Source organism: Peromyscus maniculatus, chromosome 4, assembly GCF_049852395.1.
Source record: "Peromyscus maniculatus bairdii isolate BWxNUB_F1_BW_parent chromosome 4, HU_Pman_BW_mat_3.1, whole genome shotgun sequence".
NCBI classification, from domain to species: Eukaryota; Metazoa; Chordata; class Mammalia; order Rodentia; family Cricetidae; genus Peromyscus; species Peromyscus maniculatus.
In genome coordinates, this window is record NC_134855.1 from 21,129,732 (window position 1) to 21,157,110 (window position 27,379).

The window sequence follows — 27,379 nt, forward strand, 5'->3', positions numbered from 1 at the left end:
TTCTTTGCTATTTAATTGTCATAAATTAAATAGCAAGTTAATAAAGGGCAGCATGGGCCCAATAATCTAATCACTTTTGAAACTAACTGGTCGAACAAAGGACAACACCATCAGCTCACAAAGCTTTTCCCACTGTGTCATAAAGGTGGCCACTCTTCTAGCGCATACCTATAAGGGAATGCAGTTTCATCCTTACAAGTCTAACAGGAAATAGTTATTGTCTTTAATATTCTTATCATATTAATGGAATACTACATTATATAAAAGAATTACACACAGACTAAGAGCTTTCTAAATTATAATATTTTGTCAGCACAATGTCTGAAAATTTCTTTGGACAATTCTAAAACCAAACAATGTTTTCAAAATGAGACTTTAATGCATTTTTTATATTCATTATACATTTTTTCTCACCTCAGATGATTCTTTTCAGTATTAATAAGAGAAAGATTTTACAACTGCAGTAAGGATGGTGCTCAAGTAGAATTATATGCTTATCTATTTTCTGTGTTTAATTGGCCATTGGGGAATGTTGCCAATTACTGAAATATCCAAACTGATTTTGATCATCAAATTCTGAGTAAATTATATGGCAATGTACAAGACAAACCAGGCAATCCATGGATTTAATTTGCATTAAAACAGAATTTTTGACATAAATTTCTGCATAAAATTTTTGGGATGTTCATACACTTCTTAAAGTTCCAAACAAAGAGGTTTACAGTAGGATGAGGGACTTAAAGCTAAACAGTGCCCAAGATCTGTGGCTCTCGGAAAGCATTATTATCCCAATGGCAGGACTATAGCAAAGACCAGCATGGCAAGATATTGCTAAGGGTACAATAGTGACCTTTATGACCTGGTAGTAATCAATAACTGTTTAACTGGATTTAAGATCTACTTTGTACAGGAAATTTATGCCTGGTATTTGTGTGTGTGTGTGTGTGTGTGTGTGTGTGTGTGTGTGTGTGTAACTAATAATTATGGAAGAGGTCCTGTATTAGACAGAATGTGGGAGAGATATATGAGGAGTTAGACTGAGGACAGGGAATGGTAGAAATGATGCAAATAAAGTACTCATGTATGTCATTCTCAAAACATTAGAATATTTAAAAATTTAAAAATTATGCTTACAAAGGAAGATAGGCTAGTCAATGTATAATGTTATTTTTGGTATTAGTAAGTCAATCTATAAAACCAAACAAATGCATAATACAAAAACATGTATTAATTTATATTAACCTTTGAAAATGCACTGGTATCATTTAAAGCAATCATCTGTAGTCTACATTTCATACTAAATACAATGCACATGTGGTGTGAATAATCCTTTCATTGAAGTGCTTACTCAATCATGACAAGATAACTGTCATCACATGATCAGCAAATATGCATTTGCAAATTTTCTCTATACATTTGTAGTGGGATTTGGTTTTACCTGCAGATATAGATCTTGTAACAATTGTAAGCTGGCTGCACTAACTGGGTTGATTGTCTTATAGATTGTTTAAAATTTTTATACTTTCTTCTTCAAATGTGTCATTTAAAGGAAATTGATCTTCAAATGTGCACATCCAAGACAGGTTTGTCATAGTTATCCTGAAACCCTTCAAAACCAATGATAGAGGCACCCAGTGTAACATATATCTCACAGTCCTCACTCAATGGGACTGTGGAATATGCAAGAGTGAAATCCTTACTAATACAGCTTCTGCCAGCTAGCTGAAAGAATACCATCAGTTTTGCCCATTCTCAGCTGGTTTCACAATTAGTCAGATAAATGTAAATTGTTTTACATTTCTATAAAGAAATTACAATTTTTTATCACAATTAAAGTAAAAGCAACATATACTCCAAATAATCAAACTTTGTCATTTGTTTTACAGTGATTTTTACTACAATTCCTCTGTGGAAAGCCTAACTCTAATAATCAGTGTAAAAGTTGGAAAAAATTTTCTCAAAAAGATAAATTATTTGAAAGAAATAATTGTGGTTCAATGATTACAAGCAAGTAGGGGTAGGGTTTAAAAATGCAAACTCATGGGCCAACCAGCACAGTTTGATTGAACTTCTGAGATATGAAAATGTTTTTCTTCACAGTCCAAAAAAATAGCGACATGCAATTTAGTACTATTGAGAACCATATCTAGATAGAGTGAGTGAGGAATTCATTCTTAATTTCTCTTGACCTTTAATGATTGTATACAACTGGAGACTGCTGCACACATATAGACTGTGCTTCTTTGATCATTTCATTGATATTGATTTAAGGGCTAGATCTTCCTGTCCTTAAAAAATCTTCATGAAATAAGAAGTACCAACTCATGCAGACAATTATGAACTCATTATATCTTATATTCTCCAAGTATATTTGTAAGATAGCAGTTGAAATAATCTAGGGCTTCTGTAGTGCAGCTTAATGTCTGGGATAGTTATATATCCAGCTGTTTTTTTCATTATTCAGGATCATTTGTTATCCTGGATTTTTGTTTGTTTATTTTGGTTATTTATTGTTGTTGCTGTTTGTTTGTGTTTGTATATGTGTGAGTGTGTGTGTGTGTGTGTGTGTGTGTGTGTGTGTGTTTCTCATCTTTATCTGCTTGTTTTTTGAAGAGAGAGAGATAGCATATAAAGTTGGATCCAGATTTTTAATGGTGACCACTGCCATAAAATGTCTCCAATTAACATGTTCCAATAGAGTCCATGGCTAGGGATTCTAGGAATGATCCTTCATCTGGGATCATCAGCACAATAGCCATCTCTGAAGACTGAGAATGGAAGCTGCATCTCAATGTGGGGAAGTCTGACAGTTGAAGGCATTATGAGTTCAGGTTAGGCAGAAGAAACAGCAAGTACATAATTCCTGAGACATGTATGAGTGAAGGAAGAGAGGAGTACTAGATACAAGGAGTGAGAAAGAGGGTGTTTGAACAGTTAACCAAAGTTCAGAAAATAACTCCCTGATAATTTTGATTTAAAATCTCCATTTTATTCTTTATTTCATGAAACCAATGAACATTACAATGAAAGGATTTAAATCAAACGATTTGTATTTTTCAAATATTAGGAAACTTCTAAGCAGAGAATTCACAGTAGGAAGGACCAGAATAGAAAAATGCAAATTTCACTTTAAGTTTGTTGCAAGTTTAATGTCTTCATATATTATCCAGCAGGGTGACCAGCATTTCCAATAATTATTGTGGTTTTTTCCAAGGCTTTGCATAAATTTATTCAACTTTGCAAATATTAAAAATGGTTAACTGTCCACCAAAGTTCTTTACTGTCTTTTCCTGATGCTGGGAACTGATTTTTCAGCCCAAGTCTATTTCCAAAGTTCTTTTACATTTACCTGTAGCTATGTGAAAACTTGTTAAGAAGAAAAATGTGAGAGACACTTCCTTTTAAGGTCAAGGGGATTAAAGAAGCAAGCCAAACTTTAACTTCTTTCTCCCTTTTCCCATCTGTTTACTATTTGTTTCCTTCATTCTGCAAATAAACAGTCATTCTTTGGAAATGATAGATATTGAGTCTACCAGATATCCAACATGTAGATGGAAAAAAACCTTTAGCCCCCAACAACCAAGAAATCCATTGTACACAACAGCAATTTTGTAGTAAGACTGAAATATCTTTAAATATATAAACCTCTGGCCCAAATCCTTTGAAGGGATAGTTAAAACGAAAGTGCTAAGAGAGTTGTTTCAGGCATATAGGTAACCACAAGAAACATGTCACCCAATGACTGCATGAAGATTAAAGCACAATAGAGAAATTGCCTTTGTTTAAGCTTCCTTTGTGGAAGAAGTCTTAGCAAGGTACTTTCATTTTCATTTGTGTGTGTGTGTGTGTGTGTGTGTGTGTGTGTGTGTGTGTGGTTGTGTGTGTATTATATTCTCATTTTGTGTATACTTTTATGTGTGCATATGTGTGTGTATATATATATATATATATTGTGTGTTTATGTATATATGTGTACACACACATACATAATATAATTACATAGTTTCTCCTTTTCTTTATACCACTCATTGTTCTATTTCAAATGCAAGATACCTTAAAATATAAATTCTACCAGTTATATCTAAACTCTGAAATCACAACTAATTTTGCATTGTCTCTATGGAGAACACTGTTGTTTTTAACTTATAGAAAGAATTCAGAGAATGACTCAGATATTATATATATTTAATCTAAGGGAACAAAAGCACTTTTATTTTAACTACATTATATTAGATGAAAAATCGAACTTGTACAATCTTCTCACCTTTATTATTCAAAGGTCAAAATTCAGTTTGTTATAAAAATAAAACCAGTTTTAGGATAAGACAACATGACTTCAAAACTTGGTACAAGATATATGAACAATAAAGTTTATGATTAGAACAACACAATATTTGATAAAGAGGATCCATTTTTTCTAACAAGTTGACACACGTTAGAATTATCTGGGTAAGAAGCACCTTAATTGATAAAATGCTAAATAAGTTTTACATTTCATTTGCAGTTTTCCACATTTTCATATGAATATATGTTCAGAGACCTGATGTTTTTTACTAATTCCATTCACATTAAGAAAACATGTAGCCAAATGAAATGGGAAACAAATACAAAATGGTACTTTTGACAAGGTATGGAGATTATTTCTGCAACTGTTTAATGCAGAATGTTTTATAATTTACAAAGAAACCACGGAACATACTTTTAGTTGGTGTGAGTCATTTTTGAGGCATCTTATACAAACTTCCACCAGATAGAGGTAAAACAAATTATAGGGAAGATAGGGAAGAAGTGGTAAGTTTTCAGTAGGAATGTTGCTATTTCCTCTTTTTTCCTCCTCTTTTCTGTTACATACATACACATGTGTCACCATGCACTGCTTTATGGATGTACAACACTGCCAGCTAGGCCTAACCTGTCCACTTTGTGGAATCTTGATGTTCTAGAACACCACTGTCTTTTTTAACTTGTCACCATTATTTTATCCCCAATATATGTTCTAATATGAGTGTTTCTCAAGACAAGACTAGGACAGATTCAAACTCTCCTGTTGTATATGTCAATGGCAGACATCAAAATTGGCATATGTCCTTGCTAGATTTGTTTTTTTTTTTTTTTTTTTTTTTTTTTTTTTTTTTTTTTTTTTTTTTGTCAAGTTGACACATGTTAGAATGATCTAGGTAAGAAGCACCTCAACTGATAAAGTGCCTTCCTTATGTTGCCTGTAAGGAAGCCATGGTAGGTTTTCTTGATTGATGACTGATGCGGGAGGGCATCAATCCCTGTAGGTGATGCCACCCCTGTGCTAGTGTGTAGCAGGAGTCTTAAAAGTTCTTACTAATAAAATCAAACCTGGAACCAAGTATTGGGGTGAATGATGGATCAGAGAATCAGAACAGGCAACAGCTAACCTCACCTGGCCAACTTCTCAGCTGATCTTTCTTCAGACTGAAAGCCTCTGTGTCCTCATACCCGAATGGCTCTCAGCTGAACTGTGCTGCTCAAAATCTAAAAGCGTAACCAGCCAAATGCTTAACTAGCCAAATGCTTCTAGTTTCTGGTCCACATGCCTTATGTACCTTTCTGCTTTCTACCACCACTCCCTGGGATTGAAGGCTCGCTTTCTGGTATTAAAGGAGTGAGTCACCATGCTTGGTTGTATCTTTGAACAGATGGATTTCTGTCTCTGGAATGCTAGGATTAAAGGCATGTGCTACCACTGCCTATCCTAAGTATCTAGTGGCTTTTCTGTTCTCTGTCCCCAGATAAGTTTATTAGGGTACACAATATTTTGGGAAACACAATACCACCACACCAGTGAGACTAGGTATTGCTAAAAGACAATAGGCTGAGCAATCCAGGAGAATCAGTGCTTTAAGTAGCACTCTTCCCTGTCTTCTGCTTCTGTTCTTGCCTCCCGGTTCCTGCCTTGACTTCCTACCTTGACTTCCTTTGACAGTGAACTGAGATGTGGAGCTGTAAGCTTAAATAAACACTTTCTACTAGGTTCCTTTTAGTCACGGTATTCTATCACAGCAATAGAAACCTAAATAAGAGAGCACAGCATATCATTCTTAAAAAAAATGGATCTACTACCTAATATATTCCAGGCTGTCCTTGATACATTTCTATGTAACCAAATATGCCCTTAAAAGTCGGAGTGGAAGGGTTACACAGTTGTACACCTGGTTAGTTCAGTACTGAGGATCATCTTGAGGGCTTAATGCATTCTATGCAAGCACACTTTTAACTGAACTACTCCACAAGCTCCAAACTACTTCTTTTAATAAATCTCAATCAGTCATTGAAAAGTATTAATCCTGTTAAAATATGTTCTGCTTAGCTACTGTTTGCTGTCAAATGTGGCTTGTTGGGGTCATGCATTATCAGTGGTGATTACAGTAAATGAACTAATAAACTATGTTTTCCAAAGGACGTTTATTTAAAACCAAGTACTGGGAAATCTTAAAGTCTTTTCACTGGTATTCACTGCTTCACAGGAGAGGGGGAGTCTGCAGGTAGGAGGCACATGTAGAAAGCATCCATAATGAGACAGCAGATTGTGAAGATGCTAGAGGCCATTTAAACAAGTCAGCTCACATGTTGGTTGATGGTTGATGAAGAAACATTTGCCAAAGGAATAATATCTGATTTCACTATTGCAAATATTATTAGGGTTTATATAATTGACAATTTCACAGGCAAAACTGGGCAAGGGAAAACTTAAGATCACAGGATTAAACTGTACATGAGAAGCCAACATTGAAAGTCTGTTCACCAGCTTAAAGAGTTAAGATCTTTTATTTGCTGGTAGAAAGAAATAGAAGTGTGTATCTGAGGACAAAAAAAAGGAGCCACAATCAGCACAACCAAACAATTTTTAGCACATTTATCAGTAACACATGATAATTTCAGAAGGCTAAATCCCTACTCATAGTTGCTTTTATATTCTGCTATGAAGATGCTTCCTTTTCAGCTCTTTAGCAAGGTCTTGCTATTGATGAAAATATGTGACAGCACAAACCCAGGGACCAAGGGTTTTTTTAAGCATCTTTATTAAACTACAACTGCACTTAAAGACTTATTGCACATTCCAGGGGAATGTTGAACATGAACCTCTGGCCAGATGCCTATGATCCTTCCATGTAGGGCAGAACTGCATTCCCATGTGGTGTTTCTAGATTTATGATAATTTATTTCTGGAAATTAAAATTAGTGTTGGCTTCTCTTTGAGAATGTTTAAACATAGAATTTAATTTTAAAATAATTTCCCTTTATTTTATATATGCATGACTGCTTTGCCTGCATGTACATGTATCACATGAATGCCTGGTGCTGTTGAAAGTCATAAGAGTGTGTTTGATCCTCTGGAACTGGAATTTCAGAAAACAGTAAGCCACAATGTGGGTACTGAGAATTGTACCCAGTTCCTTGTGGAATATTCCTTTCCACTGTGTGAATATATGTTGCTGTGATGATAAGGTTAGGGGGAGAACCAAACAGAATGCTGTGAAGAAGAAGGGCAGAGTCAGAAGTGTATCAAGCAGGGCATGCCATATTGAGAAAAGGTACCAAGCCACATGGCAAAGCATAGATAAAAATATGGGTTCATTGAAAATGTAAGAGTTAACTAGTAACAAGCCTGAACTATTAGCCAAGCATTTATTATTAATATTAAGCCTCTGTGTGGCTATTTGGGTTTGGCTTGCAGGACAAAAACTAGGGCCTATAGGTCCTCCCTCTAGAAAGGCAGCCAATGCTCTTAGACGATGATCCCTCTTTCCAGAGAGAATTTATTTTAAAAACAAAATTATCAAATTAAATACAAATAAATATCCTATTTTGGAGCCATATATTATTAAGCAGTCAAAACAAATACAAATCTACTTTGAGATGAAATGATTCAAGTCTGAGAAAATGATATTACAGCCCTGAAAGGAAGGAATTTTAAGGCCATGATAGGAGAGTAGGTGCCCTTCCTTTACATGAAAACACCCAGATGGCACAGAGCTGAATGACTTGGCAATAGTGTATAGACAAGCGGTAAATTAGGCTAATGGTCTGAATTTCAGTAATATAAACATTGGACAGTGACACACTTTCCTTCAAACATGTGAAGGAGAATTGAAATGTTGCTGCTTGTTTGCCAGGACAACAGTTATAACAACATTCCTCTATTTCTGACTTAGGATCGTTAGTATTATTATCTCTTCAGTGCTTTTGTTTCCTAATTATTTTTAAAGGATAATTTCAAGAAACTCTAATGAAATTGTCAAATTATTTTAAAACTTGAGAGTAGGTAGAGAATTTATATTTTCTCAGCTAGGAGGTCATGTGTTTATGATCAAGCAAATTAAATATAATAAAATAAAATGAATATTTTCACACTACTATTCTTGTTCTATTAACTTTAGTTTGTTTGTTAGTAAAGTCAGGTAACACTGGCTAAAATGCAGGATTCATGTTCTTGGTGTTGAAATATTAAGTGCATGTTAACCTGGAAAACATTTTGTAATAGCAGTCAAACTGACAGGCTATCTTTTTTTAATTTTTTTTTCCTTACAGGCAAAAGCAAGCAAGGCAGATCTGCATTTGACTCAAGTAAAGATAATCATCTAAACCCAAAATAGCTTTCACCTCAGTAATCCCCAAATGACTTGCAACTCTAGCAAATTAAAGTTGCTTTTCTCATTTGAACCTAACCTAGCTTTCAAAGGAGAATTCCAGAAGAAAATTTTACAATTGTGGGAAGAGAAACAAATCCCATGTAAATATTTCATTTTCATATGGAGTTGATAAATGATGATATATTAAGAATATTATGAAATGATAGGTTATAGAGACACAAGGGATTTTAGATTATTATTCCTCAGAGACATGTAAGCAGATGTTTACATAAAATCTAGAGCTAAACTTGAGGTCTTCCATGTTTAATACATTTTCTCAACTTAAAAATAGTGTATGGAAGTTGTCTGAAGTTGAATAGGACTAATATTTGTACATTGTAGCTATATTTAATGCTACTGTATTATATGATTAGAAGTAATGAAAATTGAAAACGTATTTTTTTTTCACAATGCAACATTAAATTTAGTGATTGGGTTTTTTTCCATCCTCTACTTCCATACAATTAAGAAAGGAACATCTCAGTACTCACCGAGGAATGCATGGTGCTAACATAGATGCGCTGGTCATTTTTCCATTTATTATAAACTGTGCTTCAAAATATTCATCAGACACAAGGAAGTTAACTAGAATATCTGGATAGATAATTTCCCTTTACAATTACAATTTTCTTAATTTAATAGCTTCCCCTATTCTGCACTGTTAGGGAATCTGATATATTATTAAATGTTTAAATTCCAAAATGTACTAAAAGAATGATTATAAATTTATATGGGTATTCAGATCAATCGATTTTTTTAAACTATGAGGAGGTGAATAAGGGTAGATTTAAAAAAGTTACATTTTATGTTTCTATGTTTCCCCTATGTCTCTAAAATTGCACCACAAGCTCAGGTTGGCCAAACTGAAAATTGATTATCAGGTCATCAAATTAGAGTTGACGGTACTGGCCATAATTCTCTTCTAATGTCTGTTTGAGATACGTGCAATGGCTGTATTGTTCCTGTGAGGACAAGCGGCTCAAGTCTCTTTCCAGCAATTATCTATGACCCTGAGTGAGCTGACTCCCCCATGTCTCCATTTCTTCACATAAAATGAGTATATTTGTAATTACTTCATGACTCAGAGCTAGCTAGATCTCTCAGAACAATGCCAGGTATGTAATTAGCTTTTAGAAATGTTATCTTTTCAGCATTCTTAGTTCTAGCATGAGAAGCCTATTAAGAGGTGAAGGATAATGCATTTTGTTTATGACTGTACCTATTACTCTCAAAATAAATTTTGGTAACTGAATTATAGGTTTTGACTGCTGTACTGATCAAGTAAACAAAAACTTGCCAAGTTTGCACTTGGCTAATTGATATGCGTGTAATTACTGGAGACTTTTTAAAATGACTTAATTGCATCTCGTTTCAGGAATGTGTGCTTCTCCCCCATATTATGTTACCTATTTTATATCTCCAGTACAGGGAGGTAGAGAACAGTTCTGAGAGCTGCAATTCTATACTCTTTTTTATCCCTGTTCCTTCTAACCGCTTGTTTTTCCAACGCTTATGGCTTGTGTACAACAATTAATTAAGCTTACAGAACATTGCTGTCAAGCTGTTTCAAACTATTTGATTTTTTTCTTTTCTCTCTTTGCAGCTGTAGAGTTCAAGGTTTGGTGAGGCATTCATTCAGCCAGCAGGAATTTCTTTAACTTTTAATACATCTACTTATAAACAATCAATGGATTCTCAATTCTATTTATTTTGGGGGGGATTGTGTTTGTTTCTTGTGATTTATTTATTTATTTATTTATTTATTTATTTATTTATTTATTTATTTATTTATTTATTTATTTTGAGACAGGTTTTCACTCTTGGCTAGGTTGGTCTGGAATTCACTTTTTAGCCCAAGATAGCCTTGAAAGCATAACAGTCGTTTGGCTTCACCATTCCAAGTGCCGGTATTATTATTACTTCCTTGAGCAACCATATGTGGTTTCAATAGATATTTTTACAAAAGATTTACTTTCTTTACAGTTTTATAAAGTTTGGAAATGAAGATTGCTCACCATCTCTTCTTTCTGAACTTGGGCTCTCTTTCATGGATAGAGATGTTTTCCTTACTGTTCATGTGAGGATAGTAATATTATGTGTTCAAGCTAATTAAAAAAGATACCTTTCAAAAAAACACTCTATTTTTAACAAAGAAAACTCAGAATTAGAGTGGGCAATTACAATGTACCAGTCAATCATGCCGGTTGACAGGTCTGTCTATGATTCTATTAGCTTTTACCTCCTGACTTCCTTGGTGTTTTGCTGACTACCTACCTCAGAGTAAATCAGTAAAATGTTCTTGGAAAGATATTTCCATGTCTAAAGAGAGCTAAAGGGTGTAGAGCCTGTAACCTTCTATGGAAGTTAACTCATAGGTGCTCTCATTGAAATAAATGTATAAATGGAACCCCAAGAACAGATAAAGAATTCAAAGACTATATATATATCAGTTAATTTTATAATTAACTTAATTTCACATATCAGCCATGGATTCCTCCATCGTCTCTCCTCCCACACCCAGCCCTCCCCTCAATCCACCATTGCTCCCCTGCTAGAACCTACAAATAAGCTCTCTAGATTTTAATATTACAAAAAAAGATAATTTCATCATTGTGTGAGGTGAGTTACATAGTAATAGAAGTAGATCAACACCAAAATTTGGCTCAGCTTTAAAGAAAACATAGGTGGTTTGTAGTTTTGCTTGTCTCCTTTTTCAAATCACTGTAGATCCTATTTGTAGAAGAGATTAAAGCAGTAATTTGCACTTTGCATTTTAGAGAAACTGCTCATTAAAAAAAATGCCAAAACCTGCATACTATAAGAATGAGAGCCACCACTGACTATTCATGAGTAGCATCCATCAAGCATCCCTACTTTCATTATACAGCACTGACAGAGGTGTTTGAAAAAGCAGCCCAGGCAATTCCTTCTGTAAGAGTTTGTGACTGGCCTATGAGAAGTCTCCTTATCATTGTTTTATGCCTGGGAGAACCACTCTGTCTCTTTATTCCAAGCACCTGGAATAAAGGCCGATTGTTTTGCAGTGTTTGTGCTTAGGCTGACTTTGCGTAGAATTTTCAAACTTAATTCATAGCAGTTGTCATGCTCAGAAACCCTTAGATTCTCATTGATCAGTTTCTTCATAGAATCATTACTTTTAATACTTGTAATTCTTGTTAAAAATGAGAAAATCAGTCATCTATCATGTGTGACTGGGGCTTTAAATATCACTCTTGAATTATACTTGAGGTCACACCATGTAGAGTGAGAATATTTTAGGTAATTCTTTAGGACTCACTTGACAATGGACTAGAATAAAAAAAAAGTTAACAAATTAAAAATTGTTTATATATATTTACCAAGAAACACACACACACACATACACACTTATCTATATATACATATTTCTCTCTGTCTCTGTCTCTCTCTGTCTCTGTCTCTCTCTCTCTCTCTCTCTCTCTATATATATATATATATATATATATATATATATATATATATATATATATATATAGTTATTTGGGTTTATAATACACAAACACATATGAAAATAGCTTTAAGTAGCTTACTGCCTAGTTATTGCAATAAATATGCTCCATTTTTTAGTAATTATTACTAAAGATTCACTTAAACAATGGTGATGTAGCTCAGTAGTAGAGCCCTTGATCAGCATGGGTGAGGTCCCAGTTTCAATGACAGGATGACATGACCAAGAAATCCCCATAAACCCAGCACATTTACCACTATGATAAGCTGTAATATTCTATAAGCAGTGTGAGATCACTGCAATTTGAATCTATTTTTTCAACACCACTTGAGATTTAGTGTCCATCACTATTTGAAACATAGGTCTCTATTATCTGTCCTTTCTTTTTTTTTTCCAGTGAAGAGTTTAATCTCCCCCTGCATCACTATCATGACTCCAGATTATCTGTTCAAATATGATCAGTTACTCTGAAGAACTCTTTTTTTTTTTTTTTTTTGGTTTTTTTATTATTATTATTATTATTATTTTACAACACCATTCAGTTCAACATAATAGCCACAGAATCCCCTGTTCTCCCCCTCTCGCCCACCCTTCCCCCCAGCCCACCCCCCATTCCCACCTCCTCCAGATCAAGGTCTCCCCCGAGGACCGGGGTTGACCTGGTAGACTCAGTCCAGGCAGGTCCATTCCCCCCTCCCAGACCGAGCCAAGTGTCCCTGCATAAGTCCCAGGATTCAAACAGCCAACTCATGCAACGAGCCCAGGACCTGGCACCAATGCACAGCTGCCTCCCAAACAGGTCAAGCCAACTGACTGTCTCACCCGTTCAGGTGGCCTGATCCAGTTGGGGGCCCCTCAGCCTTTGGTTCATAGATCCTGTGCTTCCATTCATTTGGTTATTTATCCCGGTGCTTTATCCAACCTTGGCTTCAACAATTCTCGCTCATATAAATCCTCTTCATACTCACTAATTAGACTCCCAGTGCTCCACCAGGGGCCCAGCCGTGGATGTCTGCCTTCAGATTCCTCAGTCCTTGGATGGGGTTTATGGCATCACTATTTGGGTGTCTGGCCATTCCATCACCAGAGTAGGTCAGTTCCTGCCGTCTCGCGACTATTGCCAGCAGTCTTTTGAGGGGGTATCTTTGTGGATCTCCGTGGGCCTCCCTAGCTCTCTGCTTCCTCCCCTTCTCACCTTCCCATGTGGTCTTCATTTACCATGGTCTCCTATTCCTTGTTCTCCCTCTCTTTTCTTGATCCAGCTAGGATCTCCCACTCTTTCCCTCGACTGTCGCCCTTCATTGTTCCCACTCATGACCAGGCTATTCATGTAGATCTTGTCCATTTCTCCGTGTCTTTTTTGGGGTCCCGTTTTCCAGGTAGCCTCACTGGTGATGTGAGTAGCAGTCTAGTCATCCTTGTTCCACATCTAGCATCTTCCTATGAGTGAGTACATACCATATTTGTCTTTCTGAGTCTGGGTTACCTCACTCAGGATGATTTTTTCTAGATCCATCCATTTGCCTGCAAACCGTGTGATGTCGTTGTTTTTCTCTGCTGAGTAGTATTCCATTGTGTATATGTGCCACAATTTATTTATCCATTCTTCAGTTGAAGGGCATCTAGGTTGTTTCCAGGTTTTGGCTATTACAAACAATGCTGATAAGAACATAGCTGAGCAAGTGCTCTTGTGGTATGATTGAGCATTTCTTGGGTATATGCCCAGGAGTGGTATAGCTGGATCTTGGGGGAGATTGATTCCCAATTTTCTAAGAAAGTGCCATATTGATTTCCAAAGTGGTTGTACAAGCTTGCATTCCCACCAGCAGTGGAGGAGAGTTCCCCTAGTTCCACATCCTCTCCAGCATAAAGTGTCTTCAGTGTTTTTGATCTTAGCCACTCTGACAGGCGTAAGGTGGTATCTCAGAGTTGTCTTGATTTGCATTTCCCTGATGATTAGGGAAGTTGAGCAATTCCTTAAATGTCTTTCAGCCATTTGGGATTCCTCTGTTGAGAATTCTCTGTTTAGTTCTAAAGCCCATTTCTCAATTGGACTGTTGGTCCTTTTGATGTCTAATTTCTTGAGTTCCTTATATATTCTGGATATCAGTCCTCTGTCAGATGTGGGGTTGGTAAAGATCTTTTCCCATTCTGTAGGCTGTCGCTTTGCCTTGTTGACCGTTTCCTTTGCTCTACAAAAGCTTCTCAGTTTCAAGAGGTCCCATTGATTGATTGTTTGTCTCAGTGTCTGCGCTACTGGTGTTATATTTAGGAAGTGATCTCCTATGCCAAGGCGTTCAAGACTATTTCCTACTTTTTCTTCTAGCAGGTTCAGAGTAGCTGGATTTATGTTGAGGTCTTTGATCCACTTGGACTTAAGTTTTGTGCACGGTGACAGATATGGATCTATTTGCAGCCTTCTACACGCTGATATCCAGTTATGCCAGCACCATTTGTTGAAGATGCTTTCTTTTTTCCATTGTACACTTTTGGCTTCTTTGTCAAAAATTATATGTCCATAGGTGTGTGGGTTAATGTCAGGGTCTTCAATTCGATTCCATTGGTCCACATGTCGGTTTTTATGCCAATACCAGGCTGTTTTTATTACTGTAGCTCTATAGTAGAGCTTGAAGTCGGGGATTGTGATGCCTCCAGAAGTTGTTTTATTGTACAGGTTTCTTTTAGCTATCCTGGGTTTTTTGTTTTTCCATATGAAGTTGAGTATTGTTCTTTCCAGATCTGTGAAGAATTGTGTTGGTATTTTGATGGGGATTGCATTGAATCTGTAAATTGCTTTTGGTAAGATTGCCATTTTTACTATGTTAACCCTGCCTATCCATGAGCATGGAAGATCTTTCCATTTTCTGAGATCTTCTTCAATTTCTTTTTTCAGGGACTTAAAGTTCTTGTCATATAGGTCCTTCACTTGCTTGGTTAGTGTTACCCCAAGGTATTTTATGTCATTTTTGGCTATTGTGAAGGGTGATGTATCTCTAATTGCCTTCTCAGCTTCTTTGTCCATTGTATATAGGAGGGCTACTGATTTTTTTTGAGTTGATTTTGTATCCTGCTATGTTGCTGAAGGTGTTTATAAGCTTTATCAATTCCTGGGTGGAATCTTTGGGGTCACTCAAGTATACTATCATGTCGTCTGCAAATAGGGAAAGCTTGACTTCTTCCTTTCCAATTTGAATCCCCTTAATCTCCTTATGTTGTCTTATTGCTCTGGCTAGAACTTCAAGTACTATATTGAATAAGTATGGGGAGAGTGGACAGCCTTGTCTCGTTCCTGATTTTAGTGGAATTGCTTTGAGTTTCTCTCCATTTAATTTGATGTTGGCTGTTGGTTTGCTATATATTGCCTTTATTATGTTTAGGTATGTTCCCTGTATTCTTGATCGCTCCAAGACTTTTATCATGAAGAGGTGTTGGATTTTGTCAAATGCCTTTTCTGCATCTAGTGAGATGATCATGTGGTTTTTTTCTTTGAGTTTGTTTATATGGTGTATTACATTAATGGACTTTCGTATGTTGAACCACCCTTGCATCCCTGGGATGAAGCCTACTTGATCATGGTGGATAATCGTTCTGATGTGTTCTTGGAGTCTGTTTGCCAGTATTTTATTGAGTATTTTTGCATCAATGTTCATGAGGGAGATCGGTCTGTAGTTCTCTTTCTTTGTTGCATCCTTGTTTGGTTTAGGAATCAGGGTAATTGTAGCCTCATAGAAGGAGTTTGGTAATGTTCCTTCTGTTTCTATTATGTGGAACAATTTAGAGAGTATTGGTATTAACTCTTCTTTGAAGATCTGGTAGAATTCTGCGCTGAAACCATCTGGTCCTGGGCTTTTTTTGGTTGGGAGACCTTTAATGACTGTTTCTATTTCCTTAGGGGTTATTGGACTATTTAAATAGTTTATCTGGTCTTGATTAAGCTTAGGTATGTGGTATCTATCCAGAAAAATGTCCATTTCTTTTAGGTTTTCCAGTTTTGTGGAGTAGAGGTTTTTGAAATATGACCTTATAATTCTCTGGATTTCCTCAATGTCTGTTGTTATGTCCCCCTTTTCATTTCTGATTTTGTTGATTTGGATTCTCTCTCTCTGTCTTTTGGTTAGTTTGGATAAGGGCTTGTCTATCTTGTTGATTTTCTCAAAGAACCAACTCTTTGTTTCATTAATTTTTTGTATTATTCTCTTAGTTTCTAATTTATTAATTTCACCTCTCACTTTGATAATTTCCTGGCGTCTATTCTTCCTGGGAGACTTTGCTTCTTCTTGTTCTAGAGCTTTCAGATGTGCTGTTAATTCACTAGTGTGCGATTTCTCCATCTTCTTTATGTGGGCATTTAGTGCTATGAATTTCCCTCTTAGCACTGCTTTCATAGTGTCCCATAAGTTTGGGTATGTGGTGTCTTCATTTTCATTGATCTCTAGGAAGTCTTTAATTTCTTTCTTTATTTCTTCCTTAACCCATTGGTGATTCAGTTGAGCATTATTCAGTTTCCATGAGTTTGTAGGTTTTCTGTAGTTTTTGTTGTTGTTGAAATCTAGCTTTAAACCATGGTGATCTGATAGAACACAGGAGGTTATTCTGATTGTTTTGTATCTGTTGAGATTTGCTTTGTGGCCAAGTATGTGGTCGATTTTAGAGAAAGTTCCATGGGGTGCTGAGAAGAAAGTATATTCTTTCTTGTTAGGATGGAATGTTCTGTAGATATCTATTAGGTCCAATTGGGTCATGACATCAGTTAAGTCCTTTATTTCTCTGTTAAGTTTCGATTTGGGAGATCTGTCCAGTGGTGAAAGTGGGGTGTTGAGATCTCCCACTATTAATGTGTGGGGTTTTATATGTGGTTTAAGCTTTAGTAATGTTTCTTTTACATATGTGGGTGCTCTTATGTTTGGGGCATATATGTTCAGAATCGAAACTTCATCTTGGTCGATCTTTCCTGTGACGAGGATGTAATGTCCTTCTTGATCTCTTTTGATTGATTTTAGTTTGAAGTCTATTTTGTTGGATATCAGGATGGCAACCCCTGCTTGTTTCTTAAGACCATTTGATTGAAAAGTCTTTTCCCAGCCTTTTATTCTTAGGTAGTGTCTATCTTTGAATTTGAGATGTGTTTCTTGTATGCAGCAGAAGGATGGGTCCTGCTTTCGTATCCATTCTGTAAGTCTATGTCTTTTTATAGGTGAATTAAGTCCGTTGATATTAAGGGATATTAATGACCAGTGATTCTTCATCTCTGTTATTTTTGGTGGTAGTGTGTGTGTACTTCTCTTCTTTGGGGTTTACTGTTGTGGCTTTATCTATTGCCTGTGTTTTCAAGTGTGTATCTGACTTCCCTCGGTTGGAATTTTCCTTCTAGTGCTCTGAAGAACTCTTAAACACTGAGTTACAGATAGAATATTTTACTCTTATATGAAGTATAGAGTTTTAAAAAATAATTTAATATGTTGTAATAGAAGTATTTATTTTCTATACTTTTCAAGTCAACTATGATTATTTAAAAATTATTCATTTGATATAAATATCTCATTTCACTCTCACCATATCTATTATGCCACTTACACTTAGGTATAGCATATTGTGATCACCATTAATGAATGAAATGAAATGCATTGCTATTATCAATAATTGGCAACAATCTTTTGTGCTGTGCCAATCCTTTTATAAGAGATTACAATTTCCTTAATGGAGGGAGACTTATTTTGTAGGTCAAAAGAAGTTCATTTTAAATAAGTTCAAATATTTAAAAAAATACATATACATACATACACATACATATATGCATTTCAAAAAATACAGATAAACACACACATATAGTTATCTAGACTATGCAACTATTCCAATTGTGATATAGGTATTCTATTATAATATAAAACCACCTCATGACATTAAGGACTGAGCAGCATGTGATTACCAGTTTTAATAGTATATATCAAGATTTTTCTCTTTCTCTTTTATGGGTAAAGAAACCAAGAACACACTCTATTTTGCTAAATTGATATGTAAGAAGAATCATAGGAAACATTCTAACTCATGAACAAGACTTTAATTTTCTATTTTCTTTACCTCTCTACACTCAGTACCCATTCAACAAACATTTGTCTCTACTAATTGATTTTCCTCTGGTGCCCACATGAGATACAAAGTGTATTTCTGGGAAAGTAGGAAACCCTTTCCAGTGTACATGCAGTAGAGCAAATACAATGTACATCTGTCTGTGCTCTCTGTAGAAACTCAGCAACGTAGAAGACATGGATTCATCTTCTCATGGGAATATTTTAAATGGAAGCTATGGACTGAGCAGATGGAAAAATAAGAAACCTGTGACAAGAACATCAATTATACAAGTATCAAATAAGTACTTAAATGTTCTGCCTTGTCTTCACACCTAAAAGTGAATGGTTTCTCCAATCACCTGACTTTTCAACCTATTGGAGAAAGCTCTGCATAGGAAAAAATATGTGGAATGGCTTTTTGAGTTAACCTTATCCATTCTCTTCTTATACATCACAATTTATTAGAAAGATAGGTGTTTAAATTATTATGATCATGACTCATCTGTTTTGTTTTACATACATGTGCAGCTCTTGTTCTAAACTTTACTCATGCTTTGCAGCAAGAATGTTGACTATGAAATGTTCTCCTAATTGGGTTGAAGCTGTTAATCTACTTTGTCACTTACCTCTTCTGGGTACTGGAGGACAGGCATGATGTTTTACCTAGTCCAGATTCATTTTTTCCTCCAGGCCATACTGTGAGATGACTCAAATTAGTGCCCTAGGCATTATAACACTCAGAAATGAATCAAAGTGGTTTTAATTGCTCAAGAGAGCTTTGCTGACAGTGTCTTGAATTTTTGTTGTAATCTCTCAAGTACAAAAGTTGAAATCAAGCAGTACATTTTATTTCGCTAGCTTTGCTGAATGGCTAAAAAAATTAAGATTTTAAATAATCATATTTTATTTCTCATTTGTTGACTTTTTTTAAATCAGGAAAATGAAAGATGGGAAGTGTTTTTTTTTTAATTGGTTCTGGAGAAAGATTGGTGACAGTGATGTTGGGAAGGATTTGGAGTTTGAAAGAGGGAGGCTGAGAGCACAAAGAGGTATTTCTAATTGGTGGTACATATCCAAAGATCAAGATTCATCCATTTCTCTCAATTGTGAGACAATGTCTGCTTCTGAAGTGCCAGTTACCAGTGGACTGTGGAGAGCAATGTGGCCCTTGAGAGGGAATCCTATTTTGATTCTCCTGGAAGATGGTCAAACCATCTGGACTAGTTCCTTTTGGTGTTCTGCTGCTAGAAGCAGGAAAAAAAATGACTTTTATCCTTTTACCTTCTAATCCATCCAAACTGGCTTATGTTGACAATGACTACTAGCAAACTTGTAAAAGGTACCTGGGATATGTATTTCCTAACCTGAAAGTAAACATGTGGATGACTGCCAAACTTGGGCAGTATGATTCACTGTATTGTATTATTTTATTTTATTACATTTTTCATCCTAACCATTGATTCATTGAGATGAAGTCCACAAACTGCCTATGGCAGTGATTGGACCATTATATAGTTACACAGTAAATGTCAGTGCTAAAGGTGAAAGGCTTGCTAAAATCAGTTTACATTCTCCTGGCTTCTGAGACAAAGGCAAGGAAATATGATTTCACATTTTCTTGATGACTCAAGGTTAACTTCAGAAATGTCACTGGAACCATCCTCAGTGGCTTTCAAGATGAAGTCTGACACTGGTCCAGGCGGACACTTCTGCACGACTATCATTTTGCATTCTAAGTTCAATGTCCTTTCCCGTTCTCTGTCATGTCAACAGCACTTACATGTTCTTACCAGTGTAGGTTACTTAGTAGGAGTCTCCCTGGCACTACCGCTTAGAACTGATTGTCTGTGAATTACCAAACAGGATAACTGAGATTTTCTTCTTCATATTTAAGGGACAAATCTCAATGAAAGAAGTGACAGTCTAGACGGGAGGCCTCACTGGGGACCAACCACGGAACAGCCACACAACCTGAGCTATTTGCTAGGAGCACATTTTTCTCTGCTCCATATTTTCCTTTATATTCTGTTTTCTGGAGCAGTTATTATTTGAAAAGCAATGTTCAGGAAGCTGGGGTGTGAATGTGATGCAATTGGCCAGCTAGTAACCACCCCCTAATTTATTGAATGGCCTAAGGTGCATTTTGAATATAAAATAAACTCTGTTTTTATAATTTCAACAAATACTTTTCTTTTTTAAAACAAGGGTTACTTCTGTTTTAAAATGATGAAAAGGTAGTGTACTTTGTAGACTATAAAAATGAATTTAGATATCAAGGAACCAAGCAAAATATTTTCATGTTGTTTCTGGATCTTAGAAAACACACACACACATACACACAGTGCACACTCACACACACACATACACATACACACTATGAAAGCGTATATGTATTTTCATTATGATATATAGAAAAATCACATCACAGAGTGCAAAAAGTAGAGTCACATGGTCTTGCAGTGACCAAATTGGGATTAAACCACCAATCTCTAGGAATCCATACAGCTGAAAGTCTGTGGAATTTCATAACTGGATAAAAAATAATGGAAAGAATAATCTATATAATAACAATTTCATATCGACTTTCTCTTGCTGCTTTAAAAATGGCCATAAATTTAGTACCTTAAAACACTGAAAATATGACTATCAAATCATAAAATGGTCAGAAGTCTAACATGGGTTCTCAGACTAAATTAAGGTGTGTGCAGTAGTACGGTTTCTTTTTTTTTCCTTTTTAAGGTTCTTAAGGAAAGTCTGTTTGCTTGCCATTTCCAAATTCTGCCAGCTCGTAAGACTCCCTTGCTTTCAGCCTTTATCTTCTGTCTTCAAAGCCAGAAATGTTTACTTCACAGAAATGTCTTCTTCACATCTCCCTTAGTTTCTCTCCTCTCCTCCATTCCTCTCCCCATGTTTTCCTCTCCTAGCCTCCCCTTTTTTTAGTAGTGTCTGTGGTTATTGAGCCCACCTGTATAATCCAGGATAATCTACTTATGTTAAGTCAGCAGCTTGGCAGATTTCAGTCTGAGGTAATCTTTTGTCTATTATTGGAGATATTCAAACATGGCAAGAATGAGCACACAGGCATTGGAGAAGGCTGGCACTCTGCCTCCAACACTCAGAAAAAGTGATAATGCATATAAATGTTCCCATAGGAGACAGTTCTCAATTCCCTTTATATCTTTAGCTCATATATTTCCCTTTTTCTCCATTATGGAGTAGTGACAAAATGCTTTAATGATTTCATTTATTTTTTAAGATTAAAATACAATTGCATCTTTGCTCTTTCCCTGTCCACTGTCCAAACCCTCTCATATTTCCCTCCTTCAGATCATTGAAAATTATGATCTCTTCTTTCATTAATTCTTGTTATATACATACACTGTATATGTACATACATATGCATGCATATTCCTAAATGTGTAAATACAACTGGCCTGGACTGTACAATGCTACAGTCACGTTGGTGAGATTTTATGAGTGTAACTTCTGACATTCCCGAGAGAGACAGTCTCACGGCAAGCTTCTTGATTCTCTAGCTCTTAGCAATCATTTGCCCCTCTCTTTACAATGATCCCTGAGCTTTAGGTGTGGGAGTTAAAACATCAATCAAAAGAATTATTTCATGTACTGAATTCCTTCAGGATTTGCTACTTGTACCAGAAAAAAAAATAGGTAATTTGCCATTTATTTTTTAAAGAAATAAAGGCAAATAACAAGTGAATCCAACTTTTTAGCCCCATGCTCTCTTGACTTCCTTTTTTTTTCTAGAAGTATTCAATGAGCCAAATTGCACATATTATTCAGAGTTTACCAAAGGTAGAAACCAGAACACAGCTGAAGACACAGGAGGGCTAGGGAGCGAGCAGTCTGCACCAGGTGACTCCTTGTTGGAGTCAAACGAAAGGAGACAACCTGCTATGCTTCCATATAAAACATGCTGAAAACATGATACGACATGGTACAGGGTCGTGTGCATCGGAGAAGTAACTTCCAGCAGTCTTTTTAACACACTATTTTGTTTTCCACTGAAATATAATCATGAAAGAGACAAAATAAAATTATGTGAATAGAAAGTATTTCTACAAATACTTTATCATACATTATATGATTGTTAAGAAATTATTTCTTCTATATAAAGGATAAATATAGATTCCACAAGAACAAATGTATGAGGCAATTTTGTTACAGAAACTATAGTGACTTACTTAATTTTAATGGATATTATTATAGAAATAAAGTAACTTTAAGGATAAAGCCATATAAAGTTAAACCAATTATTTGTTCATATCTTTTTATTTAATGTTATTAAATATTTTTCTCTTTTTAATTATGTGATAAGAACACCTTATATGAAATATGACATTTTTCCCAATTAAATTAAAGCAAAAAATGTTGTTTTAATAAAGAATTATTACCTATAATAGCTTTAAAATACACATGTAAGTCAGTATTTTGCTTCACTCACACTCATTTTTTTTCCACAAGTGGGATAACTACTTGATATTTCTTCAAATCACTTTATGTTGTTCTCTGTCTACAGTCACCTATATAAACTTTCACTAATATAGTCAATAATAAAAATAATAGTGTATCTATTTTATGCCTGTGTGAATTTTTAGAGCAAGACTACAGAAATTGCCCAAAATTAGAAAACTGCTACATGTGTATGCTTATATATGTAAAATATTGTGCTAAACACAGATAAATATACATTCTTTATTTTTAAGAATTATGGAGCATGAGTGGTAATAGTATACACACTATATTTAAGAATTTTATGACCATGAATTAACTATATAACCAATTTAAAGACTTATTGATCTTGACAGTATATAGCAGAGCTTTAGGAAGCACACAAATGTATTAAGGATAAATTCTACCACTTTCAAATAATTATTGTAAACCAATGAAAAGATGAAATCAATGTACTATGAAGGAGAATTTTGAGCCAGGCTAGAGGCCGGAGATCATAACTCCACATACTACTAAGCTAATAGTTGGGAAATAGAAATAAAAGAAGACTCTTTGACAGTACCCATACATTACAACACATCTGAAAGTTTTATGTGATTGTAGGAACAACGTGAACATCTGGACTTTATGTGGCTTCATTGTTGGAATACCACTTTGTAGTAATTATATTCTTTTGGATTTTTTTATTTTTTGGTTTTCTGAGACAGGGTTTCTCTGTTTAGTTTTTGTGCCTGTCCTGGATCTCTCTCTCTGTAGACCAGGCTGGCCTCAAAGTCACAGAGATCTGCCTGGCTCTGCCTCCCGAGTGCTGGGATTAAAGGCATGCACCACTGCCACCCGGCTAGTAATTATATTCTTATACCTGGTATATAATATGGGACACAAAAAGCTATAAATATTCCAAGTCACTCAAGTATTAAGTGAGCGAATGAGATGGATACTCAATCTGGTTTAGCTGCAAAGGCCTGAGTGTTCAGTGCATCTACTGCCTGCTGGAGATACATTCACTTCTGCACACAGTTTCATGCTGCACTGTGCAAGAGGGCTGATATCTGCTTGTTAGCAATTCTCTTCTTTAATTTAAAATGAAAATGCAAAGTAGTAAATATTTACTGAGCATTGGAGTGTCAAGTACAGAACACGGTGAAGTAGAGGAGAGAAGGCCAACACATGGCTTGCTTCTGAGCTCCTGTTTGGGAATCATTTGCACATTGATTAGTGAGCACACTACCCAATGGATTGAATGCAAAAACACCCTGAAAATTAGCTGTCATGTGCTTTAAGAGACAAAATGGTGAAAAAAGTATAGATCTTTTGTGTATAATACAGCAAAGTCCAATGGATAGACATTGTAACTGATTACCTCTGGATCGTTAACTATAACACTTTCAGGAATATGTCTAAGGTGGATACTGGTTCTGTGCATTGCTGTTGAGTCCCTAATCAAGTGATGCTACCATTTAAATTTCATATGAACTTTGGATGAAAAGGACATAAATGCATTCCAAATATACTTTCAAATTTGAAATGTGAGCCCAATTTTATCAGCTTCTGACAGCTTAATTCACCGAAAATAGTGGGGTACATTTTCAAAGCAGCATGCTTTGATTTAGTCATGCAGTTCATGTTTTTTTAATGGGAGTTGCACTGTGAAATCACTACAAAATACCTTGAACACTTACACAACTGTGTCAACCAAAAGGATGGGACATTAATCGAAGCAAAAGAGGAAAAGAACCAATTAACCTTAGCTCAAAGGATAGTTTCCACTTTAGCTTGATTTCTATATTCTTAGGCTTTATTGAAATTTCATAACTAGCAATTTTAAAAGATTTTAAAATTTAATCATATACTGTATGTGTCATACTTCAAAAACCAATATATCGCAGGATATTACTAACAAGTATGGATCAATTAACCTATCAATCTTCCATCCTTAGCAACTGAGCATTCCAATTAGACATAATCATATTAATTACAATCAAATCAAACATCCAGTAGCAAAATTTTGAAGAGTTTTACCTCATCAGCTGACCCCTTTCTCTCATATTATTAACAACTTATCACAGATGAAATATGTTCATGTACATTGCATTTTAAAAATGGGTAGGATCACATCTCTAAACTAATGAGTCATAAAATCATTGCCAGCTATTAGCCTTTGAGGGTAAGTACTGGTGGCTCTTTCATTTCGCTCTTGGTTTGATACCATCAGTTTAAAATCTACCTGATATGGAAGATTTATATATACACTGTATAATTCACTGGGGTCTCCTGAATTTTTTAAATTGTCACTGACATGTACAATTACAAGTGCCACATTATGAAATAACATTCAGCAGGAATTCTCTGAGTCTCCCTTAGCTACCTGTGTCCAGTGTCAAAGCCAAGGTCAACAATACATATGACAGTTCTACTTTGTCTTGTAATTCTTGTACATCTGATGTTACAAAAAGGGTCTGTTCTCATGCCAGTTCTCAGAGTGGTCAGAGAGATGACAAAGATGTGGCCATCAGAAGAGTGATGCCTTTCCAGAATATCGATCATGAGACAGTACAAACTTTATAGATTTATCTCTATACACAGAAATGATCCATTCTTTGTGCTTTAGTAGTTTCACTATCTAATGAGGATATGTGCTGTGGGATATTTGTACACTGTGTGAAGGTGTATTTCTATGATTGGTGTAATAAAAGGCTGGACAGCCAATGGATGGGTGAGAGGTATAGCCAGGACTTCTGGGCAGTGAGAGAAAGAGGAGGAATCTAGACCCTTGAGAGAGATGCAAGAAGACACAGAGGAAGCAGGATGGGTGGTATGTGATAGAATGCATATTAATAGAAATTGGATAATTTCAATTATATAAGCTAGATTAAAACAAGCCTGAGCTAAGGCTGAACTTTCATAATTAATAAGTCTCCATGTCGTTGTTTGTGAGCTGGCAGCACAAAAAAATATCTGACTACAGATATGAACATGTTTTCAGATTTTTTATTTTATTTTTTCGGTTTTTCGAGACAGGGTTTTTCTGCGTAGCTTTGTGCCTTTCCTGGAGCTCACTTGGTAACCCAGGCTGGCCTCGAGCTCACAGAGATCCACCTGGCTCTGCCTCCCGAGTGCTGGGATTAAAGGTGTGCGCCACCACCGCCCGGCCATGTTTTCAGATTTTAATTCACAAGTCTTTTCAATGACTTCCTTTTGAAAACAACTGATAAACAGAGTTTAGTTATTAAAAGATCAAATGATTATAGGGCATATCAAAGGTTACGATGTATATTTATGGAAATGGAAGTAAAATACCTATTATAATTCCAGACGATGACCACAGGGTAGTAAGAATTAATCTAATTCTTAAGAAATGTATTGAGGATTTACCAGATACAATTTTCCCTGAGCAATAAATTGCTTAAAGTAATATATTATTGGCCCCATGAATAATGGTTATCTGTATTTTATCCATTGTTTGGGAAGCCAGGCACAAATGTTGAGGTGGTGCTTATTTTACAAGGGCCATATGATTTAGAATAAATATGAAAGAAAACTATTTTTTTCAACAAGTTGAAGAATCCTGAAGGAGCAAACGGAGCAGAAGCATGCATATATCCCGCTGTTTTCTGCCTGCAGAGAATGTGGCCAGCCACTTCTGGCTCCTGCAGTCATGGTCTCCACATCGTGAAAAGTTGGAATCTCAGACTGGGAGCCAGGCAAAATAAAACCTCCAAAAGTGTGGCTTTAGGGTGTTTTGTCACAGCGACTTGGAACTAATGCCTCCCTCATCTGTAACTTTACTCATTCTTCTCATTTTCCTGCATTTTATCAAAAATGAACATTTTTACCCAGATGTACGAAGTACTATGGCTGGTATCTGTTGTTATCACATATTAAGAAGTAAGGAAAGGAAAGCTAGCAAGATAGCCAGGCTGATCCAAATTAGATGTGCTGCATTGTTGCTTAACTCACCCTTCATAGGGTTCTTTCAGCAGGTGTCAATTCAGTCCTAATCAATACTCAATAATCAGAGCTTTCATCACTGACTACTTACGTAATTACTATGCTGTGTGTAAAAATGCAGGAAACAGTAAGTTATGACTATATTAGATAAAAGACTACAGCTTTTGTTTTATAATAATAGTTTAATTTTCCTCTCTTTCCATTCTATGAGTTTTATAATGTAAATTTATGACAATATGAACTTATTATTTTAGAAATACTTGCATACATCATATACATTAAATACTGGTAATAGTTATTATTTTGGTGTTGCATAGTATAGTCAAATAAAGCATGCTATTTGACAATAAGAAAATGTCATTGTAATTAGAGAAAAAATTGAGAAAACATATGACATTATCTGTTGGATATTTATTGACAGCCCTTAATAGATAATGTACATGCTATGTATTAATGTTCAATGCAAAGTTTGCTTGAAGCTGTATATTTACGTTGTATTGATAAGTCACATTAAACAAAATATATGAATTAATTAGGTAGCATGTTATCTGTAATATTGAAAAAATAGGAAAATAAGGATATGTTGGAATAGGTTCAAGCAGTAAGGACTGATAAGGAATTATGAAATTTGAAAATTGTAACATATCAATTAGATGGTAGTGAATGTCTAAGTAAGGAGTATACCTAGAAAGCATGGGTAAATCACCTCAACTCCTATCCCAGGGCCAGTTACTGAC

The 27,379-nt window shown here is 35.5% G+C and overlaps 1 protein-coding gene across 1 annotated transcript in view; it reads right to left on the reverse strand.

Moving 5' to 3' along the window:
- The window catches only part of Lrp1b (LDL receptor related protein 1B), a 1,955,528-nt gene that overhangs the window by 1,798,110 nt on the left and 130,039 nt on the right, over positions 1–27,379 (reverse strand). The window lies entirely within an intron of this gene.